General features: G+C 36.1%; 1 pseudogene; it reads left to right on the forward strand.

Moving 5' to 3' along the window:
• Window positions 1–2,014: 2,014 nt before the first annotated feature.
• On the forward strand, window positions 2,015–2,505 carry LOC150022022 (small ribosomal subunit protein uS11 pseudogene; annotated as a pseudogene).
• Window positions 2,506–5,480: the final 2,975 nt, after the last annotated feature.

Consider the following 5,480-nt stretch of genomic DNA (forward strand, 5'->3'; position numbering starts at 1 on the left):
TTGAGTTTTGAGGCTGAGCGAAATGCTCATTTTATAACGTGAATTCTCTGTAAGGCATGTGCTTTGTGTTTACTTTGTTTTCTCTTGCAGCTTTACACTAATCATTTACACATTTGTCTCCCATCCTGCCTGTGACCAATCTATAAATAAAAATATAAAATAAAATAATCTCTGAATGGCCCTCGGTTATTACATTCTACCATTTTGATTCTGCAAATCAAATCTCAAGTGTTGATCTCACTACCAAAGAACAATTGAATTGTTAAAATTTCCACTAGAAATATCTGCTGGTATATGCTGTTTATAACTATCTTTGAGTCATAGAATATAATAAGATGGATGGAAAAACCCCTTAATAGAATACCTTGCTCTCTATAAGATTAGTTTTGATAGAGTGGTGTGGCAGAAGAGGAAAATTTCCTTTTTACCCTCTTAGTTCTTTTGTTCTTAGTTCTTTTGTCTGGTCTGATAATTAAATTTACAAATTTACATGAGACAGATTAACAACAAAAATAACCAAATTTAATTATGTATATACATACAGGAGTTCTTTCCATAAGACTATGGGACCCAGGACAAATCAGGCATTTAAGGCTCATGAGGTCTGTCCAGAAACAGTCCAGCCATTGTTAATATAATGAGAGTGGTTTTCACTACATCATGTAACATGGCAGCCAAGGAGAGTGGATTGGAATGCGCATCTGTGAACACAACGACTTCACTGTACTAGTCAGTGGGGTCATCAGACGCCATTGAGTGAACATGTGTACTGGGTGGCCATTGCATTCAAAATGACTGAGTGAGCAAAACAATGAATCTACATCAGATTTTGCATTAAGCTTGAACATTTCCTCTCCAGAAACTATTTGGATAATTCATAAGGCTTTTGGGGATGATCAATGAGTGAAGTGCAAATAAAAATGAGGCACAAACACTTCAAAGATGGTCAAGAATCTATTGAAAGTGATCCACATTCTGAAAGGCCTTCAACAAGCAGAACACTTGAGAACATTGGGTGTGTATGGGCTGCAATCAACAAAGACTGGTGACTGACAGAGCGAGAACTGGAAGCTGATCTGGGGATTCCAAAAACTATTGTGTCTGAGATTTTGATGCAAGATCTTGGTATGAAACATGCCATGGCAAAACTTGTTCCATGGCTTCTGCTACCAGAGCAGGAGGATCGTTTTGCTGCAGTTGCTAATTATGCTGGGAGAATTATGTTAGGTCCCAAGATGCCTACTTTAAGGGGGACTGAGGTGTCATTGTCCTATGTACAATGTTTTTTGTATCTTGTGTCTTCTTCAATCAATGTTTCTATTTTTCATAGTATATGGCTGGACACTTTCTGGACAGTCCTACTGTATGACATCATGAGCTAAAGAGAAAGGGGATTTGTGGTTCAGCACTTCAAAGGTGAGGAAGGCAGTTTACATGGAGATAGAAAAATACATTTTTGGTAAGGAAATGTCTGCTGGGCCATCTTTAACAATGGGACACAGGAAAGACTTTGATCAAACAGGCCTTGCTAAGTTCTGCTTTGTTTATCACATGCTAGTTCATATTAAACTTTAGTTATCTGTGATGATAGCTCCCTTCCTGCAGCAGGTCCTCTATCTAAACCTTTTAGGAAGTTAGAGGGAAGATCAAAGGATTTTCCTGAGTCTTCTTCCTTAAAATAACTAGATTAATATAATCAATATCCAAAAAAGTCATATTTTGGGGTGGTAAACTCTGCTCCCCCTCATGGGAAAGAATATGATATTTGGAGATACCATTGGTTATAAACTGGTTTAATTGATCTTTGTGAATCTTAGATGTCTCTTTTGTAAAATGAAGACAATAATGCTTTATATAGTTGTTGATATTAAGTATATATTTTTTCTTTTGTCATCCTAATGTCCATACTAACTCTTCTTAATTTTAGAACAAAAGTCACAATCATTTAACAGTGTGGGCAAATAAACTTCTCCATTTTCTCTTTCTGGTGGCAGAGTCTGGAGAAGACACAGAAATGGCACCTTGCAAGGGGAAGCAAAAGAAGGAAGAACAAGTCATCATCCTCAGACCTCCGATGGCTGAAGGAGAAAATGTATTTGGCGTCTGGCACATCTTTGCATCCTTCAATGACACTTTTCTCTATGCCACTGGTCTTTCTGTCAAGGAAACTGTCTGCTGTGTGGCTGGTGGGTTGAAGCTAAAGGCTGATTGAAACGAGTCCTCTCTGAACACTGCCATGTCGGCTGCTTAGGATGTGTCTGGAAGTGGAGGGGGCTGGGCACCGCTGCTCTCCACATCAATCTCTGGGCCACAGGAGGAAACAGAAGCAAGACCCATGGACCAGGGGCCCAGTCATCCCTCAGCACCCTTGCCCCTTAGGGAAAGAAGTATAGACAGATTGAGAACATCACCCCCATCTCTCCCAACAACTCATGCAGGAAGAGGGGGTCGCTGTGGTCACTATCTATGAATAAAAAAGGCTCCCTGAATTATTGTTTTCTGTAATAAATTGTCTTTGTGTGAGGTAAACTAATAATAATGGTTGGTAAATAATAGGTACTCCATAAACATTTGGATATTTAGCATCATCTCATGTATTTGTTGGTTTATGTAATTACTACCTGTAGGACCCCATTAATATATAAGTTCCATAAGAATAAGATATCTGATTCATTCTATAATGTGTCCTCAGCTACTGGTATGTGGCAGACACTCAGTAAACACTTGTTGTTTAGCTCAATGAATGTCAGCTATATGGCTCTGGCCGGGTAGCTCAATTGGTTAGAGTATCATCCTGATTCACCAAGGTTGCAGGTTTGATCCCCAGTCAGGGCACGTACAAGAAAGCAATCAATGAATGCATGGATAAGTGGAGCAACAAAAACTACTAATCAATGTTTCTGTCTTTTCCTCTCTATCTCTCTCTAAAAAAAAAAGTCAGCTGTATAAGACTTATTGTTATTTTTGTAGTTAAAATTTACTAGTTTAAATCTAAAATAGACACTAATTATATACAAACCAAAGCAGTATTTATATTTTTATTGACAGGAAGGTTGAAAATGAATTATGTAAGCTTCTCTCTCAAGAATAGAGGAAAAGAGCAAAGCCAAGCCAAAGAACGTAGAAAGATGGAAATTCTAAAATTAAGATCAGAAATCAATGAATTAAGAAACAAATATAAAACAGAGAAAATTAACAAACTAAATTTGATTTACTAAAAATACTAATAAAACTGACAAATATTACTGAGAGAAAACAAAACATTAACAATGTCAAAAATTAAAATAAGTCATTGTTAAACTAAATATGAAAACATTTAAAAGACAATATCGAGAAAAGTTTAAGCATCTACCATGTAGATGAAATATAAAAATACATGAAAGCCATTTACCAAAAGTGATGCAATCTAAATGATCAGATATTTTTTGAGGAAGTTAAAAATATTACTACAAAAATTTCCCACAAGAAAATCCTAGACCAAATGGCTTCCTCATAAATGATTCTCAGTATTCATAATAAGAGTGAGCTTGCAAAAAACCATTCCAGAGTAAAGAAAAGGAATACTTAATACATTTTATGTCTCTAGCATAACCTTCATACCAGGACAGTATGAAAAAGGAAAGTTAGTAACCAAACATAGATACAAATATTCTTTAAAAATCAGATAAAATAGTACAGCAATAAAAATACATAATATAATGTATATATAACTATAATAACTGTATAATATAAAATTACAAAGAGTGAAGATTTGTTATTAGAGATCAAGGCTAAAATCATCCACACTGTTGTATTTCCTTGTATAGATGTGAAAGCTGGACAGTAAAGATGGCTGACAGGAAAAAAAAATGATTCATATGAAATATTATTGGAGAGAAAGATGAGCAAATGGGTCCTAGAGAAAATTAAGCCTGGGACATCGCTGGAGGCAAAAATGACAAAACTGAAACTGCCTTACTTTGAGCACACCGTGAATCATGAGAAGGCAGGTTCTTTGGAGAAGACGGTAATTCTCAGAAAAATAGAAGGCAGCAGGAAAAGAACAAATATGAGATACGCTGACTCCATAAAGAAGCCATAGGCGTGAGTCTGCAGGAGCTGAGCAGGGCTGCTGAGGACAGGACGTTGTGAACATCACTCATTCGTAGAGTCGCCAAGAGTTGGAGTCACCTCAATGGTACTTAATACACAACATATAAAACCCCATTAAATACATATATATATATCCCATTTTTAATGGGTCTCATGCTAGTTATCTAAAAGTAAGTTAACATGTTAACACTCAGGTATTAATTAATATCACGGCTATGCTCATAGCAGCACTATATTTAAAGTTATATACTACATAGCTATGAGAATAAATTTACTATAATTAAATGCAAAAACATGGCATGGATGAACATTACAAAGATAGTATTGAGCAAAGGAAGCCAGACCAAGCATGACAAGTGGCTAAGCATGGATGGGGTAGGAGTGCCTGGGAGGAGGCAGGAGTGAGGCTGGAAATGATTTTTTCTTGATGTGAGTGATGGTTACTCAGTTGTGTTCACTATTAAAAATTCATAAAGATAATCAATTATGATTAGTGTACCTTTCTGGATAGATGCTTATACTTCAAAGAAACTTATATGAAACACACACAAATAAATGTAATATCACAGCCTAATACTGTGCCTGCAAGCTTAGCATTTGTGTTCATGGGATGTTTCTGCAGACTCCCATTGTGACCACTGTAGTGTCAGATAAGCCACGTCTAGTATAAGGCAAGGGAGAAAACAAACAAACAAACAAATAAAAGCAGTAAGAACTGGGTAGCTTAGTTTGGACAGCAGGTGCTCATTAAAACATAGAAATAGATGAGTAATGGTATGGATATTGAGTTTTACCTATTTCTTTCTCTTAAGAATGTACATTGTAATAATCATCATTCTTTAGTGCTAATAAGTAAAAATACATTCTCATTTTTAATGTCCAAAGAGCATTTTGTTGCATAAATATGTTAAAATCCATTAAAAAAAAAAAAAAAAACCCACCTTTGCCTGAACATTTTAAGTGGCTTCCAAATTACTGCCATTCTAAACAATGCCTATGTGGACTCTTTTTAAAATGACTGAAGAACTCTGCTTCTGACAATCTCTCATTTATGTCCCATTCCACCATCACTCACTGGAGGTACACATCATTCATATGGCAGTGAGAAATGTCCTCCCAATGCACCCAGGATCTTAATAATCCCAGAACTCTCCTTCCCCCAAATGGCATCTCATATCAGCTTGTTCTAAAAGAATGTTCCTAGAGGATAGCTCTGTTCAAAGAGATCTTAGAAGGCCTATGTGAAGAAACACTGAATTCTGCTGTATTATTAGCTTAAGAGGCTGGGACATCATGGTGCAATTATCCTAAAACTTTCCAACAATTATCATTTTGCACATTTTTAAACCTAAAAATGAAGTGCTCTTTTTGTGAGCATAATTTAAATT

Source organism: Furipterus horrens, unplaced genomic scaffold (assembly GCF_987537825.1).
Source record: "Furipterus horrens unplaced genomic scaffold, mFurHor1.1.pri manual_scaffold_1, whole genome shotgun sequence".
Classification (NCBI taxonomy): Eukaryota; Metazoa; Chordata; class Mammalia; order Chiroptera; family Furipteridae; genus Furipterus; species Furipterus horrens.